This window comes from Ambystoma mexicanum, chromosome 4q (assembly GCF_040938575.1).
Source record: "Ambystoma mexicanum isolate Mex_15411 chromosome 4q, UKY_AmexF1_1, whole genome shotgun sequence".
Lineage (NCBI taxonomy): Eukaryota > Metazoa > Chordata > Amphibia > Caudata > Ambystomatidae > Ambystoma > Ambystoma mexicanum.
Genome location: NC_090928.1, coordinates 1233240897 through 1233261857, shown reverse-complemented (window position 1 = coordinate 1233261857; position 20961 = coordinate 1233240897). Strand labels below are relative to the sequence as shown.

The 20961-nt window shown below is 56.9% G+C and overlaps 1 protein-coding gene across 1 annotated transcript in view; it reads right to left on the bottom strand.

Annotated features, from left to right (window-relative positions):
• The window catches only part of LOC138467356 (maestro heat-like repeat-containing protein family member 2B), a 239651-nt gene that overhangs the window by 195911 nt on the left and 22779 nt on the right, over nt 1-20961 (bottom strand). The gene's annotated exons all lie outside the window — the stretch shown is intronic.

Genomic DNA, 20961 nt, shown 5'->3' with positions numbered 1-20961 from the left:
CGAGAGGCGAAGCCGACGAGAGAAGGCCAGGAGAAAAGGCCTCCTGTGCTCTTTGCAGCTCCGCTGCGAGCACGTTTCCCCACACGCCAGCTGGATGCTGCATCAGCTGTTCTCCTTTCTTTCGGAACAACCGTGTGTTCCAAGGAAATCCCTGCCGCGTGGAGGAGCCCCAAAATGGATGCCGTTGCCATGGAGGCATCCACATCAACAACTGCTGCCGCGCAGTTCACCGCCGCAGGCCCAGGTTCCCATTTGCTGTGTCCGCCTGCCCGCCCCTCCCCTCCTGCTTTAAATGGAGGGGGAGAGGGCTGAGAGGCGAAGCCAACGAGAGAAGGCCAGGGGAAAAGGCCTCCTGTGCTCTTTGCAGCTCCGCGAGCACGTTTCCCCACACGCCAGCTGGATGCTGCATCAGCTGTTCTCCTTTCTTTAGGAACAACCGTGTGTTCCAAGGAAATCCCTGCCGCATGGAGGAGCCCCAAAATGGATGCCATTGCCATGGAGGCATCCACATCAACAACTGCTGCCGCGCAGTTCACCGCCGCAGGGCCAGGTTCCCATTTGCTGTGTCCGCCTGCCCGCCCCTCCCCTCCTGCTTTAAATGGAGGGGGAGAGGGCCGAGAGGCGAAGCCGACGAGAGAAGGCCAGGAGAAAAGGCCTCCTGTGCTCTTTGCAGCTCTTCGCTGCTCGTCTGCCGTTTGCCCAAAACCTACGCCGCACCCAGAAGGTAAGAAGCACTACCCTTGCAAGCTTCTCTCTAACCCTTGCACCACCTCAAGGCGCTTCAGGTTGCGCGCCCGTACTTTGCAAGCCGCCATCAGCTCACAGCCCATTCCCACGAGCACCCGTAATACACGGCTATGCTCACGCACTGTACAAACCTCTTTACTCGCTGATAAGGCCATGCACCCCCGCAAAACCCCAAAGCCTGCATCCACCTCAAGTACTACCAACACAGCCACCAACAAAGTACTTAACTTTTCGTATAATTATACCGCCTCCATAACCAAAGTGATTACAAATGTGTCCTCCACCACTGAAAATGAGCCCCCCAGTGTAAAATCTGTGATATGCAATTCTTCTACCACCATTTTCAATGCTAGTGTGCCAAATGCTATGCCACCTGTGTCCACCACCGCTGAAAATGAGCCCCCCAGTGTAAAAATCTGTGATATGCAATTCTTCTACCACCATTTTGAATGCTAGTGTGCCAAATACTTTGCCACCTGTGTCCACCACCGCTGAAAATGAGACCCCCAGTGTAAAATCTGTGATATGCAATTCTTCTACCACCATTTTGAATGCTAGTGTGCCAAATACTTTGCTACCTGTGTCCACCAGCGCTGATAATGAGACCCCCTGTGTAAAATCTGTGATATGCAATTCTTCTACCACCATTTTGAATGCTAATGTGCCAAATGCTATGCCACCTGTGTCCACCACCGCTGAAAATGAGACCCCCAGTGTAAAATCTGTGATATGCAATTCTTCTACCACCATTTTGAATGCTAGTGTGCCAAATGCTATGCCACCTGTGTCCACCACCGCTGAAAATGAGACCCCCAGTGTAAAATCTGTGATATGCAACTCTTCTACCACCATTTTGAATGCTAGTGTGCCAAATGCTATGCCACCTGTGTCCACCACCGCTGAAAATGAGACCCCCTGTGTAAAATCTGTGATATGCAATTCTTCTACCACCATTTTGAATGCTAGTGTGCCAAATGCTATGCCACCTGTGTCCACCAGCGCTGATAATGAGACCCCCTGTGTAAAATCTGTGATATGCAATTCTTCTACCACCATTTTGAATGCTAATGTGCCAAATGCTATGCCACCTGTGTCCACCACCGCTGAAAATGAGACCCCCAGTGTAAAATCTGTGATATGCAATTCTTCTACCACCATTTTGAATGCTATGCCACCTGTGTCCACCACCTCTGAAAATGAGACCCCCAGTGTAAAATCTGTGATATGCAATTCTTCTACCACCATTTTGAATGCTAGTGTGCCAAATGCTATGCCACCTGTGTCCACCACCTCTGAAAATGAGACCCCCAGTGTAAAATCTGTGATATGCAATTCTTCTACCACCATTTTGAATGCTAGTCTGCCAAATGCTATGCCACCTGTGTCCACCACCTCTGAAAATGAGACCCCCAGTGTAAAATCTGAGTTGTGCATCTCCCCTAACACCCAGAGCTCACCCCCCCTCCACCAAACCCTCTCTAATCATGAACCCCCTCTCAGCCACTACTGAACCCCACCTGAAATGCGCCATGATTAACGCTAGGTCCATCAATGCCCACGCCCTAGACATCCACGACCTCCTAACCTCCCACGACCTAGATCTACTCATGATCTCAGAAACATGGCTACATGAGGCCTCCGGCCCGGCGCTATCCCTTGCCCTACCCCCTGGCTATTCCATAACTAGACAAGATCGCCTCTCCAAAGGTGGAGGTGTAGCAATTATTGCCAGAGACTCGCTCTCTATCAGAAAGGTAGAGAAATCCCTGACCAACAACAGCGACTACCTCCAAGTCAAAATAACCCTCTCTCCCCACTGCACCATTACTGTGCACACTATCTACCGCCCTCCAGGCCCAACAGGAGACTTCCAAGCCTCTCTCATCCACCTCCTCTCTGACAACCTCAAAAAACAATCTAAAGACATTCTCCTCAGGGATGTCAACCTAGGGCTCCGGGATAGTAACGACGTAGCAGCCAAATCCCTTGACTCTGCCCTCAATGCTCTAGGCTACAAGAACACCATCCTTAGCCCAACTCACACTCGGGGCAGAACGCTCGACTGGATAGCACAGCACAACTGCCCACTCATCATCACAGGTAACAATCCCACCCCGTGGTCTGACCACCACATCATCACCTTTAGCATCCTCACCACTAGCTCTCCTGCTGCCCCCTTACCTCAACCGCTCCCACCTTGCCTCGCCAGAAGCTCCCGCCAGCTCACTAAGGAAAGGCTACTGCCCTTCCTCCAAGGCCCAGCCTTCAGACCACCTTTTTCATCAGACCCAGAAACACTCGCAACAACCTATGATACTGCCATCAAAGCAGCTATCAACTCCATTGCCCCTCTCAAACCTCGCAAATCCAAACCCACTACCCATTCCAACTCTTGGTTCACCCCTGAGCTCCTCACACTCCGCAACGAGAAAAAAGCCGCACTCACACAGTGGCAAACGCCCCACTCTGAAAAAGACAAGATGATCTTTAAAGCCCTATCCACCAAATACAAAAAGGCAATCACCCAAGCAAAGGCCAAATCCTTTGAATCCAGAATCTCGGAAGCCCAATCTAGCACAAAAGAAATCTTCGCCATTTTCAGAGAGCTCGAGACACCCACTACCGCCCCCCAGAATTTCACCAAAGACAAAGACTGGTGTGACAAAATACAAACGGCCATGCAAACCAAATTAAGCCTCCTCAAAAGCAAAACACTAGCCTCTAAACAAGCCCTACCCAGTATGCATATCCCTATCCCATCACCTGCCCCGGATCCCCCCCTACCCTTCTCCTTCAAACCCATTCAAGAAAAAGACATCATCAACATTATGAGGAACATCAAGCCCTCTAACTGCAAAGGTGATGCATGCCCAGCCTCCATTATCAAAGACTGCACGGAAGCGCTAGCTCCCTTCCTAACAGCCTTTGTGAATGCCTCCTTTACCACAGGGAAAGTCCCAGCCTCCCTCAAGGAAGCTTGGGTCCGCCCTCTTTTGAAAAAACCAACTCTCGATCCCACCTCCCCCAATAACTACAGACCCATCACCACTGTCCCATTCCTCCTCAAAATATTGGACAAAGCAGCCTACTTGCATGTCCAGCACTTCATTGAAGAGAACAAACTCCTTGGACTCCGCCAATCTGGCTTCCGCCCCAGACACGGGACCGAAACCGCCCTACTTGACCTGAAAAACCAAATGGACAATGCTAGAGACATTGGTAAACCAGCACTTCTCCTACTCCTTGACCTATCCGCGGCATTCGACCTCGTAGATCATGGCGTCCTATGCCGCCACCTTTCCTCCACTGCCAAATTCTCCCCAGAGGCCACAGCATGGATCACCTCCTTCTTACAAGACAGAACCATGCAAGTATTCTCTGACCTAGCCGCCGCATCACCAACTATTATACTTTGTGGTGTACCCCAAGGTTCCTGTCTCTCCCCCACCCTGTACAACATCTTCACACGACCCCTCTTCCTCATCCTCGACGCTATGGGCATCTCATACACCAACTACGCCGACGACACCCAGATCCTCCTCACTCTCACAGGTAACTATGACACCGACTCCCTGACCCTCAACAACCTCTACAACACCATCCAAGCCTGGATGGCAGACAACGGACTATGCCACAACTCTGACAAGACGGAACTCCTCCTGGTAGGTTCCCCCGACACGCTAAAAAGTCTAGATGCCCAATTCAGCCACTTCACCATTGACTCCATTAAAATCCTGGTCTCCGATTCTGTCAAAACTCTGGGAGTCTACCTGGACTCCAGCCTATCCATGGATAGACAAGTCAACGCAATAGCATCCGCAGCTGCATATCATGCCAAACTTATCAACGCAATCAGGCCCTTTCTCTCCAAAGAGAACTGCACCAACATAGCCAGAGCCATCACCGGCTCCAGGCTAGACTACTGCAACGTACTCTTTCTAGGAACCTCCAACAAAAACTTAGAGAGACTACAAGTAATACAGAACAATGCTCTCCGGGCAGCCCAAGGCATTGCTAAAAGAGAACACATCTCTGAAGCCAGAAAACTAGCCCACTGGCTCCCAATAAAGGAAAGGATCATATTCAAAGCCCTAACACTGACCCACAAGTGCATTCACTTCACTGCTCCAGCATACCTCTCTCAAAGGATCCACCCTGTCTCCACTACCAGGCCAACCAGATCACCGTACACCAACATGCTCTCTGTGCCACTAGTAAAAAGAGTAAAAGCGGGTGGATCCAGCTTCCCCTATCTCGCGCCCACTCACTGGAATGCCCTACCTCCCACTATCCATGGTGAGGACTCCCTCACCACCTTCCGCAAAACACTGAAAACTACCCTCTTCACATAAGGACCGACACATCAGCACAAATACTTATCATATATGTTGTAATATACGACCAAATGCAATATTTGTAACAACAGTATGATTTCTTGTACTATTCATAATGTGTCAACAATCGCTATCATGTGTACCATGTAACTAAGTTATTGCAAGTAACAGAGCCTCAATGCCCCTGGGCTGCTTGCGCGCTATATAAATATAAATAAATAAATAAATAAATCGAACTCCTGCTCAATGTCCCGGAGGCGCACCTCCTCCATGGCCCCGAGGGTCCACAGGGCCGTCCACATGTTCCCCCCAAAATCCCTGCGGATTGCCTCGAGGCACTCGGCACGCTTCAGGGCCCTCCGCATGGAGTTCTCCGCCCTGACCATCGTGAGCCGTGCCTCTTCCGCCCACTGCCGCTCCGCATCTATGGCATGGCCCAACCGCTGCCACACGGAAGACACTTCCCGTCCTGGGTCCTCCTGCCGTCTGGCCGATGACTGCCCCTCCGATGTCGAAGGCCCCGAGCCATCATGGCTCCCACCACGTTGCTGCTGCTGCGCCTCTGCCCGTGCACTGCCTCCTGCTGCCTGCACATCCTCCGCTGGCTGGGGTGCAGTCATTGATGTGGCCACCCCTGCTGGACGTCCGACTCCCGACTGTGGCAGGGATGCCTCCTCCACCAGCCTGGCCGCACCGTCAGAGGCAGCTCCACAGGGCACCCAGGTGACTGATGGGTGGGAAGATGGCACGGAGGACGACTGGCGCATAGGGGGTTCAGTTGAGGAGGGGGTCGTAGCAAGCCCCATCAAACGGAGGAATCCGGCCTGAGTGACCTGTCCCAGTAGGCCGACGCGGTCAATGAGCCATTCGAGATGACGTGCAGTCTCCTCATGAAAAGACTGCAGGTCACCTCGCATTGCCCGTTGACGCAACGCCACACCAGTCAGGACAGGCTCAACCCGGACCCGGATAGCCACATCCGCAGGCAGAGGAAGGCCAGTTGTCGTGAGCTCATCCCCTGCCTGAAAACGGGTCTGGAGGTAGGCATTCCCTGCTGGTGCAAGATGATGCAGTGACAGGATCAGGGACAGGATTGCACACAGGCACCTCCCCGGCGACCTGTGCTGCCGCCTGTCCCTGGTCCTGCACTGCACCACTAGCACCAGTGGAATCCCCACCTCCAGACCCCGTCTCTGTTGCTTGCACTGCCTCCTCCTCCACCAAACCCCCACCAACCTGGATGACTCAGTGCCATCTTCCCCCGTTGGGCCCTGTGGGGTCCCAGCTGCCCCTTCTGCTGCTGAGGAGTCCAACTCCGACCTCCGCCTCCTGGACCTCCCCCCGGCAGCTGCGGCCTGGGACGCGGCACCAGACTCCTCACTCCCCGACGAGATCACAACCTGGGAGGAGAGCCAGGCCTTGCGTCTCCGGCTGGCGGTGCAATCCCCGCCGCTGTGCTCCACAGCACCTTCTCCGCCCTCTTCATCAGTTGACGCTGCAGACAGGGAGAAATAAAACACAGGCATCAGGGCACTGTACAATGGACACATACACACATGACAGTTGCACATGAGTGGCATTGGCAAACCTCAGACATGGCATCACAATCGGCAACACACATGTCATTTCAACTTGCACACATGAGCCATACCACAGCCACATCGCAACTGCCAGCACCATCCATACACATACAACAGCATGAGCAGGCAAAGGTGAGCCAGACATCACATGCAACACAGGGAGTGCACTACACATGCACGCACACCACCACACTTACATGCATCTCAGCCAACTGTCGCAGTGTCCCGATGGGCATCCATGTCACATCTGCCAATCAGGCTTCCACATCCCGCTGTCACATGCATCCATGTTGCATCACTGTTGCACCCTTGTCAAATACACACACATGCACATGTACACAGTGCTGATACATGCAGCTGAAAACAACATACATGCGTGACATCACGACCATGCCCACTTACATACACATTCATCCAAACATGTGTGCCCACGCAACTGCATTTGGCATGCAAGCCTACACACACAAGCACCATCCATGTCTCACACATGACAGCCCTCGCATGTGTTAGCCTCACGGTCCTGTACACCCCCACCCATACTCGGCCCCATACAAACAGATGTGCAACCAGCACACTACTGGCACATCACCACACGCACAGCTTACAATCATGATGCATGTACACTTACCGCTTCACTCCAGACGGGTCTGCCTCTCAAGGACCTGGACGTGGAGCGCTGGGGATATGCGTTCCAGGACCCTCATCTGATCTTCCGACAAGTGGCCCCGGCGCCCCTTAGCATCCGCTGCCTTCAAGAGGCGCTGGGCCTTGTTCAGGGTCCTGGACCTGAAGTCCTCCCAGCACTTCTTGACATGTTGGAAGTCGCGGACTGCCACCCCCTCCGCGTTGATGGCAGTCACGATGTCCGTCCAGATCCGAGTCCGTCCTTCCTTGTCGGCGCGCACACTTCCGTAGAGGGCATCATACTGCCCCAGGACTTGCTCCACCGGGGCACCAACTTCCCTGGCACTGAAGCTGGTGCCCCTCTGCCTCTCTGGCCGGGAGTTGTCAGTGGTGCCAGATGTTGCAGTGCCCGACATGACAACCCCAGAGGCAGGAGTGGGTGGGCAACTGGGTCCTGGGGCTGGGCTGTGGAGCGATGGAATCCCAGTCGGGAGTCTTCGGTTCCAGCAGGGGTGGTCACAGCAACAGAACCCCTGGCTGATGTGCAGTCAGCAAATGGCAGGGCACGTGGGCAGCAGGCAGTCAGGCAGCAGCAGATGGCAGGTGGGAGCATGCTCGCGGCTCTGGGGGGCAGTAATTCGGCCTTGTGGACAGGAGCGTGGTCTTCCGTGTGCTTACGCGTGGCCAGCTTGATACGGAGTGATTTGGCACATGAAAATCCTGCACGTCTGCGTGTAAATCGAGGAAAGGCCCTTAGCGCGTATGCACGTCAGCACGCATATGCGATTTCATTGGACCAAAGGCCCTTAGCGCGTCTGTGACGTGACGCGCATGGGTGTTTCCCTCATTACACGTGATGACAGAGCACACGTGGTAAAACTGCACGTCCGAGTGTCATCGCGTGTAATCGGAGGGAAGTGAGCGTACACGCGATTGGCCTGGGTACGTGTACTTAGGGGTGCGCAGGAAGTTCCACACGCGATTAGCCTGGGTACGTGTGTTTCGGGGTGCGCGGAAAGTTTCACACGCGATTGGTGGAAATCCACGTGTGCTCGGTCATCACGTGTTATGAGGGAAACACATGCGCGCGTCACGTCACAGGCGCGCTCACGTGCTAAGGTCCTTTGGTCCAATGAAATCGCATATGCGTGCTGACGTGCATACGCGCTAAGGGCCTTTCCTCGATTTACACGCAGACGTGGAGGATTTTCACATGCCAAATCACTCCGTATCAAGCTGGCCACGCGTAAGCACACGGAAGACCACGCTCCTGCCCACAAGGCCGAATTACTGCCCCCCAGAGCCCCGAGCACGCTCCCACCTGCCATCTGCTGCTGCCCACGTGCCCTGCCATTTGCTGCCTGCACATCAGCCAGGGGTGCTGTTGCTGTGACCACCCCTGCTGGAACCGAAGACTCTCGACTGGGATTCCATCACTCCACAGCCCAGCCCCAGGACCCAGTTGCCCACCCACTCCTGCCTCTGGGGTTGTCATGTCGGGCACTGCAACATCTGGCACCACTGACAACCCCCGGCCAGAGAGGCAGAGGGGCCCAGCTTCAGTGCCAGGGAAGTTGGTGTCCTGGTGGAGCAAGTCCTAGTGCAGTATAATGCCCTCTACGGAAGGGTGCGCGCCGACAAGGAAGGACGGACTCGGATCTGGACGGACATCGTGACTGCCATCAACGCGGAGGGGGTGGCAGTCCGCGACTTCCAACATGTCAAGAAGCGCTGGGAGGACTTCAGGTCCAGGACCCTGAACAAGGCCCGGCGCCTCTTGAAGGCAGCGGATGCCAAGGGGCGCCGGGGCCACTTGTCGGAAGATCAGATGAGGGTCCTGGAACGCATACCCCCAGCGCTCCACGTCCAGGTCCTTGAGAGGCAGACCCGTCTGGAGTCGAGCGGTAAGTGTACATGCATCATGATTGTAAGCTGTGCGTGTGGTGATGTGCCAGTAGTGTACCGGTTGCACATCTGTTTGTATGGGGCCGAGTATGGGTGAGGGTGTACAGGGCTGTGCGGCTAACACATGCGAGGGCTGTCATGTGTGAGACATGGATGGTGCTTGTGTGTGTAGGCTTGCATGCCAAATGCAGTTGCGTGGGCACGCATGTTTGGATGAATGTGTATGTAAGTGGGCATGGTCGTGATGTCACGCATGTATGTTGTTTTCAGCTGCATGTATCAGCACTGTGTACATGTGCATGTGTGTGTATTTCACAAAGGTGCAACAGTGATGCAACATGGATGCATGTGACAGCGGGATGAGGAAGCCTGATTGGCAGATGTGACATGGATGCCCATCGTAACACTGCGACAGTTGGCTGAGGTGTACACATGCATGCAAGTGTGGTGGTGTGCGTGCATGTGCAGTGCACTCCCTGTGTTGCATGTGATGTCTGGCTCACCTTTGCCTGCTCATGATGTTGTATGTGTATGGATGGTGCTGGCAGTTGCGATGTGGCTGTGGTATGGCTCATGTGTGCATGTAGAAATGACATGTGTGTTGCCGATTGTGATGCCATGTCTGAGGTTTGCCAATGCCACTCATGTGCAACTGTCATGTGTGTATGTGTCCATTGTACAGTGCCCTGATGCCTGTGTTTCATTTCTCCCTGTCTGCAGCGTCAACTGATGAAGAGGGCGGAGAAGGTGCTGTGGAGCACAGCGGCGGGGATCGCACCGCCAGCCGGAGACGCAAGGCCCGGCTCCCCTCCCAGGTTGTGATCTCGTCAGGGAGTGAGGAGTCCGGTGCCGCGTCCCAGGCCGCAACTGCCGGGGGGAGGTCCAAGAGGCGGAGGTCGGAGTTGGACTCCTCGGCAGCAGAAGGGGCAGCTGGGATCCCACAGGGCCCAACGGGGGAAGATGGCACAGAGTCATCCAGGTTGGTGGGGGGTTTGGTGGAGGAGGAGGCCGTGCAGCAACAGAGACGGGGTCTGGAGGTGGGGATTCCACTGGTGCTAGTGGTGCAGTGCAGGACCAGGGACAGGACGCAGCACAAGTCGCTGCGTAGGTGCCTGTGTGCAATCATGTCCCTGATCCTGTCACTGCATCATCTTGCACCAACAGGGATGCCTACGTCCAGACCCGTTTTCAGGCAGGGCATGAGCTCACGACAACTGGCCTTCCTCGGCCTGCGGACGTGGCTATACGGGTCCGGGTTGAGCCTGTCCTGACTGGTGTGGCGTTGCGTCAACGGGCCATGCGAGGTGACCTGCAGTCTTTTCATGAGGAGACTGCACGTCATCTCAAATGGCTCGTTGACCACGTCGGCCTACTGGGACAGGTCACCGAGGCCGGATTCCTCCGTTTGATGGGGCTTGCTACGACCCCCTCCTCAACTGACCCCCCTATGCGCCAGTCGTCCTCCGTGCCACCTTCCCACCCATCAGTCACCTTGGTGCCCTGTGGAGCTGCCTCTGACGGTGCGGCCAGGCTGGTGGAGGAGGCATCCCTGCCACAGTTGGGAGTCGGACGTCCAGCAGGGGTGGCCACATCAACGAATGCACCCCAGCCAGCGGAGGATGTGCAGGCAGAAGGAGGCAGTGCAAGGGCAGAGGCGCAGCAGCAGCAGCAACGTGGTGGGAGCCATGATGGCTCGGGGCCTTCAACATCGGAGGGGCAGGCATCGGCCAGAGGGCAGGAGGACCCAGGACGGGAAGTGTCTTCCGTGTGGCAGCGGTTGGGCCACGCCATAGATGCGGAGCGGCAGCGGGCGGAAGAGGCACGGCTCACGATGGTCAGGGCGGAGAACTCCATGCGGAGGACCCTGAGGCGTGCCTCGAGGCAATCCGCAGGGAGTTTGGGGGGAACATGTGGACGGCCCTGCGGACCCTCGGGGCCATGGAGGAGGAGCGCCTCCGGGACATTGAGCAGGAGTTCGATGATGCCCTGGCCCGGAACATCCCGAAGTGAGCCGTCGGACTAGCCCGCTGCCCTTGTAAATAGTTCTGTAGTTAGTGTTAGGTTTCCTTTGGTTTAGCATTTTTTTTGGACCTTTTGGACAATGGCCGACATTTTTGTATATAGTTTATTATTTTTTTAGGTAGTGTCATTTATTCGGTTGGGATCATGGACCCTGGATTGTTTATCTGTACATAGTTGACTTTTGGATTTTCATTTTTTTTATGATTTCCCCATGGAGCAATGGTTTTCGATTTTAATTTTCCATTGGATTAACTTTTGTGGACTGTGACTTTGGACACCTTTCGTTTGCATTATGATTTGTGGTTTTGGATTTTTTCACGTACCTGCTGTTTTTCTTTTTTTAAATTTCCATTATTGTTTCTTTATTTTTGATTCAATTTATGTTGCGTTTAATACATATTTTTTCTTCAAACTTCAATGTGTAGTATCATCTCATTGGTTTCATGCATATCATGATATGGGTTTTGACATTCACTGACACCCATTGGGTGTATGTGAGGGACATGTGTTCATTTCCAAACTTGCAATTGGGGTTCTATCATGTTTTTGCCATTTCTAAGTGGGTGGATGCAATACTCGGGTGGGTGTTTGGCATTTGGAGGCTGACCATAAGGGCCAGGGATCTAGATCGTGGGGGCCTGGTGGAGGCTGCCCCTGGTGGCTGGGGGGTGGGGGTGGTAGGAGACATGGGTGGGGGCCTGGTGGAGGCTGCTCCTGGTGGCTGGGGGTGGTGGGAGACATGAGTGGGGGCCTGGTGGAGGCTGCCCCTGCACTTCTGGGGGGTGGGGGTGGTGGTAGACATGAGTGGGGGCCTGGTGGAGGGTGCCCCTGGTGGCTGGGGGTGCAGGGGGACATGAGTGGGGGCCTGGTGGAGGCTGCCCCTGGTGGCTGGGGGGTGGGGGTGGTGGGAGACATGAGTGGGGGCCTGGTGGAGGCTGCCCCTGCACTGCTGGGGGGTGGGGGTGGTGGGAGACATGAGTGGGGGCCTGGTGGAGGCTGCCCCTGCACTGCTGGGGGGTGGGGGTGGTGGGAGACATGGGTGGGGGCCTGGTGGAGGCTGCCCCTGCACTGCTGGGGGGTGGGGGTGGTGGTAGACATGGGTGGGGGCCCGGTGGAGGCTGCCCCTGCACTGCTGGGGAGTGGGGATGGTGGTAGACATGAGTGGGGGCCTGGTGGAGGCTGCCCCTGCACTGCTGGGGGGTGGGGGTGGTGGTAGACATGAGTGGGGGCCTGGTGGAGGCTGCCCCTGCACTGCTGGGGGGTGGGGGTGGTGGTAGACATGAGTGGGGGCCTGGTGGAGGGTGCCCCTGGTGGCTGGGGGTGAGGGTGCAGGGGGACATGAGTGGGGGCCTGGTGGAGGGTGCCCCTGGTGGCTGGGGGGTGGGGGTGGTGGTAGACATGAGTGGGAGCCTGGTGGAGGGTGCCCCTGGTGGCTTGGAGGTGGGGGTGCAGGGAGACATGAGTGGGGGCCTGGTGGAGGCTGCCCCTGCACTGCTGGGGAGTGGGGGTGGTGGTAGACAAGGGTGGGGGCCTGGTGGAGGCTGCCCCTTGTGGCTGGGGGGTGGGGGTGTAGGGGGACATGAGTGGGGGCCTGGTGGAGGGTGCCCCTGCACTGCTGGGAGGTGGGGGTGGTGATAGACATGGGTGGGGTCCTGGTGGAGGCTGCCCCTTGTGGCTGTGGGGTGGGGGTGCAGGGGGACATGAGTGGGGGCCTGGTGGAGGGTGCCCCTGCACTGCTGGGGGGTGGGGGTGGTGGTAGACATGAGTGGGGTCCTGGTGGAGGCTGCCCCTGCACTGCTTGGGGGTGGGGGTGGTGGAAGACATGAGTGGGGGCCAGGTGGAGGGTGCCCCTGGTGGCTGGGGGGTGGGGGTGATGGGAGACATGAGTGGGGACCTGGTGGAGGCTGCCCCTGCACTGCTGGGGGGTGGGGGTGGTGGTAGACATGAGTGGGGGCCTGGTGGAGGCTGACCCTGCACTGCTGGGGGGTGGGGGTGGTGGTAGACATGAGTGGGGGCCTGGTGGAGGGTGCCCCTGGTGGCTGGGGGGTGGGGGTGCAGGGAGACATGAGTGGGGGCCTGGTGGAGGCTGCCCCTGGTGGCTGGGGGGTGGGGGTGGTGGTAGACATGAGTGGGGGCCTGGTGGAGGCTGCCCCTGCACTGCTGCGGGGTGGGGGTGGTGGTAGACATGAGTGGGGGCCTGGTGGAGGGTGCCCCTGGTGGCTGGGGGGTGGAGGTGCAGGGAGACATGATTGGGGGCCTGGTGGAGGCTGCCCCTGCACTGCTGGGTGGTGGGGGTGGTGGGGTGGTGGGAGACATGAGTGGGGGGCCTGGTGGAGGGTGCCCCTGGTGGCTGGGGGGTGGGGTTGGTGGTAGACATTAGTGGGGGCCTGGTGGAGGCTGCCCCTGGTGGCTGGGGGGTGGGGGTGCAGGGAGACATGAGTGGGGGCCTGGTGGAGGCTGCCCCTGGTGGCTGGGGGGTGGGGGTGTTGGTAGACATGAGTGGGGGCCTGGTGGAGGCGGCCCCTTGTGGCTGGGGGGTGGGGGTGGTGGTAGACACGAGTGGGGGCCTGGTGGAGGCTGCCCCTGCACTGCTGGGTGGTGGGGGTGGTGGTAGACATGAGTGGGGGCCTGGTGGAGGCTGCCCCTGCACTGCTGGGGGGTGGGGGTGGTGGGAGACATGAGTGGGGGCCTGGTGGAGGCTGCCCCTGCACTGCTGGGGGGCAGGGGTGCAGGGGGACATGAGTGGTGGCCTGGTGGAGGCTGTCCCTGGATGCTGGGGGTGGGGGTGCTGGGAGACATGTGTTGGTGATCAGTAGTGCAAGGTGACATGTGGGTTGGCTGGGGGGCACGGCCATGGTGGATGGGTTGCCTGTGGGACATGAGCAGGGGTGCAGGGTAGTCCCCTGTGGTGTGGGCTGCCTGCAGGGGCCGTGGATGGTGTAGAGGGAACAGCTGGGAGGACCCACACGGCCAAATCACGTGTAGCATTCCCCGGCACCACCTAAATACACGTACCTTGCTGAAATCGCGTGTGAATCTTCGCACGCACCTCGGAATACACGTACCCAGGCCAATCGAGTGTGGAACTTCCCACGCATCCCGAAGTACACGTACCCAGGCCAATCGCGTGTGGAACTTCCCGCGCATCCCGAAGTACACGTACCCAGGCCAATCGCGTGTGGAACTTCCCGCGCACCCCGAAACACACGTACCCGGGCCAATCGCGTGTGGAACTTCCCACGCACCCCGAAACACACGTACCCAGGCTAATCGCGTGTGGAACTTCCCCCGCACCCTGTAGTACATGTAACCCAGGTTAATCGCGTGTGGAACTTCCCGCGCATCCCGAAGTACACGTACCCAGGCCAATCACGTGTGGAACTTCCCGCGCACCCCGAAGTACGCGTACCCAGGCCAATCGCGTGTGGAACTTCCCGCGCACCCCGAAACACACGTACCCAGGCTAATCGCGTATGGAACTTCCCCCGCACCCAGAAACACACGTACCCAGGCTAATCGCGTGTGGAACTTCCCGCGCACCCCGTAGTACACGTACCCAGGCTAATCGCGTGTGGGACTTCCCGCGCATCCCGAAGTACACGTACCCAGGCCAATCGCGTGTGGAACTTCCCGCGCACCCCGAAGTACACGTACCCAGGCCAATCGCATGTGGAACTTCCCGCGCACCCCGAAACACACGTACCCAGGCTAATCGCGTGTGGAACTTCCCGCGCACCCCGAAACACACGTACCCAGGCTAATCGCGTGTGGAACTTCCCGCGCACCCCGTAGTACACGTACCCAGGATAATCGCGTGTGGGACTTCCTGCGCACCCCGAAGTACACGTACCAAGGCCAATCGCGTGTGGAACTTCCCGCGCATCCCGAAGTACACGTACCCAGGCCAATCACGTGTGGAACTTCCTTCACACCCCGAAGTACACGTACCCAGGCCAATCACGTGTGGGACTTCCCGTGCACCCAGGTACACACGCACACGCTATTTTTCACACAGCGGGTGTCCGTGTTTGTCGGTACCCCTTTGCACCACATTTGTCCTAGAGGGCCACTGTATGGACCATTCATCATGGCTGTATATGGGTGCTTTTTGTTATCGCACATTTTGGCGCACATTTTTTTCAGGCGCAGGGACGCTATCGCCTGCTTTCTTGTGGCGTACTTGTTTGGCCCTGTGCGTGTCTTTGACCGTGCGCTGGTTTGCCCTATTCGATTTCATGAATACGGGTTGTAGGTGAGCGTGTGGGCATTCTGCGCACTTGCCTCCTGTACTTCCCCCGTGACGCCCATATTTTCACGCGTTGTTCCCCATTCCGAGTGTTACGCCCCGTGTTCCGCCTACTTTTGTGATGTGTGCCGTGCTATGTGCGATTTTGCAGTGGCCGTGGCGCACGCTGTTGGATGACCTGTGCGCCGGCACATGCGGCGCACATTTTTAGCGCACATCCAATGTTTTTCTCGTGCACGGACTTCCATGAATCGCTGTGCGCTGGTTTCCCTGCGATTTTCGCACTTGCACTGCGATTTTCGCACTTTTCCTTCGATTCGCACGTTTTGGCAGCTCTGCGCGGGAATTTTCGCCGCACATTATTTCCATGAATCGACCCCTAAGTATATTAACTCTTCTGTTTGAACTCCGTCTTGCCAATCTATTCATGTGAGAATGCATATTAGCTGTCTCTTGTATGCTGTATGTAATTCTAAATACTTGGGTATTCTCTACACCAAATGTAGAATTATGGAGTTTCAAGACTTATTTCTACTGCAAAAATAGACTTATATATGACGCTGGTGATTCGTCCTCTTCAGTTCTCTGCTCCATGCCCAGGGATTTCAACAGAGTTCTCTTTTCGTACCGCTTTTCCCTCCTTGTGGCAAAAGGTAAAAAGTTTCAAGACAAGCTCCCATTGGCACTTTGGGTGCGTGGATTGGCACGACCCACAATCCTGGGGATAGTGTTGTTCCCCCAAAATAGTATAAACATAGCCCATGGGGTTCAGAGACAGACACCTAGCATCCCCAATTTATGCAGAGTTTGAAGCCGATGGCGAGATTGGATGTGACACAGAGAAAAGCTAATGTAGTGGTGTTCCCGAAGCAGGAACTGAGGTTATGCGGTGCTGCGGCTCCATTAATACTGGCCCTCACATCATCAGGCCGATTCATGGAATAATTAGCACGGCGCAAGTGGGCAAAAACGTGCGAATCGCAGTGGAATAGCAAAAATCGCAGTGCAAGTGCGAAAATCGCACGAAAAGCAGCGCACGTCGATTCATGGAAGGCCGTGCGCGAGAAAACCAGCGGATGTGCGATAAAAAAGTGCGCCGCGCACGTTGGCGCACAGGCCATCTAACAGCGTGCGCCAGGTCACAGCGAAAATCGCACAGACCACAGCGAAATTCGCACATAGCGCGGCGCACGCAACAAAAGTAGGCGGAACACGGGCGTAACACTCGGAATGGGGAACAACTTGCAAAAACGTGGGCGTCACGGGGGAAGTACAGGGCACAAGTGCGCGGAACGCCCACACGCTCGCCTACAACACGTATTCATGGAAAAGAATAGGGCAAAAAAGCGCACGCTCAAACCAGCGCACAGGCACAAACACGACCGCCACAAGAAAGCAGGCGGTAGCGTCTCTGCGGCTGTAAGAAATGTGCGCCAAAAGGTGCGCCAACAAATAGCACCTATATACTGCCATGATGAATGTCCTATACTGTGGCCCTCCAGGACAAATGACGTGCAAAGGGGTACCCACAAACACGGACACCCGCTGACAAAAAATACGTGTGCGTGTATACCGGGGTGCGCGGGAAGTCTCAGACGCGATTTCAGCAGGGTACAACTTCACTCGATCGGGCCTGGGGGAGCGGGCTACGTGTATTTCAGGGGTTCGCGTGAAGTTTTTCACGCGATCGGGCCTGGGGGAGCGGGCTACGTGTATTACAGGGGTTCGCGTGAAGTTTCTCACGCGATCGGGCCTGGGGGAGCGGGCTACGTGTATTACAGGGGTTCGCGTGAAGTTTTTCGCGCGATCGGGCCTGGGGGAGCGGGCTACGTGTATTACAGGGGTTCGCGTGAAGTTTCTCACGCGATCGGGCCTGGGGGAGCGGGCTACGTGTATTACAGGGGTTTGCGTGAAGTTTTTCACGCGATTAGCCAGGGTACGTGTATTTCAGGGGTGCGGGGGAAGTTCCACACGCGAATATACTGGGCGCGTGTATTTCAGGGGTGCGCGTGAAGTTCCACACGCGATTCCATCAGGGTAGGTGTATTTCAGGGGTGCGCGGGAAGTTCCACACACGATTCCATCAGGGTACGTGTATTTCAGGGGTGCGCGGGAAGTTCCACACGCGAATAGCCTGGGCGCGTGTATTTCAGGGGTTCGCGTGAAGTTTTTCACGCGATCGGGCCTGGGGGAGCGGGCTACGTGTATTACAGGGGTTCGCGTGAAGTTTTTCACGCGATCGGGCCTGGGGGAGCGGGCTACGTGTATTACAGGGGTTCGCGTGAAGTTTCTCACGCGATCGGGCCTGGGGGAGCGGGCTACGTGTATTTCAGGGGTTCGCGTGAAGTTTCTCACGCGATCGGGCCTGGGGGAGCGGGCTACGTGTATTACAGGGGTTCGCGTGAAGTTTTTCACGCGATCGGGCCTGGGGGAGCGGGCTACGTGTATTACAGGGGTTCGCGTGAAGTTTCTCACGCGATCGGGCCTGGGGGAGCGGGCTACGTGTATTTCAGGGGTTCGCGTGAAGTTTCTCACGCGATCGGGCCTGGGGGAGCGGGCTACGTGTATTACAGGGGTTCGCGTGAAGTTTCTCACGCGATCGGGCCTGGGGGAGCGGGCTACGTGTATTTCAGGGGTTCGCGTGAAGTTTTTCACGCGATTAGCCAGGGTACGTGTATTTCAGGGGTGCGGGGGAAGTTCCACACGCGAATATACTGGGCGCGTGTATTTCAGGGGTGCGTGTGAAGTTCCACACGCGATTCCATCAGGGTAGGTGTATTTCAGGGGTGCGTGGGAAGTTCCACACGCGATTCCATCAGGGTAGGTGTATTTCAGGGGTGCGCGGGAAGTTCCACACGCGATTCCATCAGGGTACGTGTATTTCAGGGGTGCGCGGGAAGTTCCACACGCGAATAGCCTGGGCGCGTGTATTTCAGGGGTGCGCGGGAAGTTCCACACGCGAATAGCCTGGGCGCGTGTATTTCAGGGGTGCGCGGGAATTATCACACGCGATTTGGCTTGGTACGTGTATTACAGGGGTGCGTGGGAAGTTACACACGCGATTAGGCTGGGTGGGTCCTCACAGGTGTTCCCTGTACACCCTCCACGGCCCATGCAGGCAGCCCACAAAACAGGGGACTACCCTGCACACCTGCTCATGTCTCCCACCACCCCCACCCCCCACCATCCAGGGGCACCCTCCACCAGGCCCCCACTCATGTCCCCTATCACCCCCACCCCCCCAGTCACCAGGGGCACCCTCCACCAGGCCCCCACTCATGTCTCCCACCACCCCCACCCCCCCCAGTCACCAGGGGCACCCTCCACCAGGCCCCCACTCATGTCTCCCACCACCCCCACCCCCCAGCAGTGCAGGGGCAGCCTCCACCAGGCCCCCACTCATGTCCCCTATCACCGCCACCCCCCCGCCACCATGGGCACCCTCCACCAGGCCCCCACTCATGTCTCCCACCACCCCCACCCCCCAGCAGTGCAGGGGCACCCTCCACCAGGCCCCCACCCATGTCTCCCACCACCCCCACCCCCCCAGTCACCAGGGGCACCCTCCACCAGGCCCCCACCCATGTCTCCCACCACCCCCACCCCCCCAGTCACCAGGGGCACCCTCCACCAGGCCCCCACTCATGTCTCCCACCACCCCCACCTCCCCAGTCACCAGGGGCAGCCTCCACCAGGCCCCCACTCATGTCTCCCACCACCCCCACCCCCCAGCAGTGCAGGGGCAGCCTCCACCAGGCCCCCACCCATGTCTCCCACCACCCCCACCCCCCAGCAGTGCAGGGGCAGCCTCCACCAGGCCCCCACTCATGTCCCCTATCACCCCCACCCCCCCAGTCACCAGGGGCACCCTCCACCAGGCCCCCACTCATGTCTCCCACCACCCCCACCCCCCCAGTCACCAGGGGCAGCCTCCACCAGGCCCCCACTCATGTCCCCTATCACCGCCACCCCCCCGCCACCAGGGGCACCCTCCACCAGGCCCCCACTCATGTCTCCCACCACCCCCACCCCCCAGCAGTGCAGGGCCACCCTCCACCAGGCCCCCACTCATGTCCCCTATCACCCCCACCCCCCCAGTCACCAGGGGCACCCTCCACCAGGCCCCCACCCATGTCTCCCACCACCCCCACCCCCCCAGTCACCAGGGGCAGCCTCCACCAGGCCCCCACCCATGTCCCCCTGCCCCCAGGTCCTGACGATACACAATCATGGCAGTAATGGGCAGCATACCCAGCACAAACACCCAGGCAAGGATTGCATCCACCCACATAGTGAATGCAATTACATGACACAACCCCAATGGCAAGTATGTAAATGAACACATGTCCGTCACACACACATACACAATGGCTGCAAGTGAATGTCAAAACCCATATCATGACATGTATGAAACCAAAGACAAAATAACACAAGTGGAAGTAAAAATAAAAAATGTATTAAAGATTAAAAATAAGTAAACAAATCAAACATACAACTATGTGGATAACAAAATAAATGGTCCATGTTGGAGAACCAAAGTAAAAATCAAAAAACGAAAAAGGAATACAAAAACAAATGTTGACCAAAGCAATATCAAGTAGAAGCAAAAGAATGAAAAACCATTTCCACATGGTGAACACAATAATGAAAAAAAGAAAATGTTCCTTCAAAAAACAAACTAAATACAGGAATGTACCAGGGTCCATGAGCCCAACACCATAAAGGAAACCTACTACTACCTAATGAAAAAAATATATACAAAAAAGTGGCCATTGTCCGAGTGGTCCAAAATAATAAAAACAAATAAAGGAAACCTAACACTAACTAACTATATAACTATATACAAAGGCAGCGGGCAAGTCCTGCGGCTCACTTGTTGATGTTGCTGGCCAGGGCATCATCGAACTCCATGTCGATGTCCTGGAGGCGGGACTGTGTCCTGGCCCCGAGGTCTCGCAGGGATAACCGCCCTGACTGTGGCGAGCCGCTCCTCTTCCGCCCGCTGCCGCTCCGCACCTATCCGCTGGACCAACTGCTCCCACACGGAAGACACCACCATCCCAGGGTTGCCCTGCCCTCCGGCCGATGCCTGCCCCTCTGATCTTGATGGCCCCGAGCCATGATGCCTCCCACGTCGAGCCCGCTGCTGCCTCCGACGCCACTGCCTCTGCCAGCACGACGGCATCCAGGCTGATGGAAACCACCGACGCCGTCGTGCACGTGCCCTGCCTGATGATGCTGTCACATCTTCCATCTGCTGGGGTCCAGTTGCTGTGTTGTCCACCCCTGCTGGACCTCCGACTCCCAACTGTGGCAGGGATGGGATCCCCACCGAGCTGGCTGCATTGGTCGGGGCAGGTCCACAGGGGGCCCTGGTGGCATCTGGGCTGGAAGACGGCAAGGAGAACGACTGGTGGATAGCCTGCACAGAGGAGGAGAGGGCCGCCACATTGGCCAACACATGCAGGAAACCCCCGAACATGGCCGATCCCAATTGGGCCAC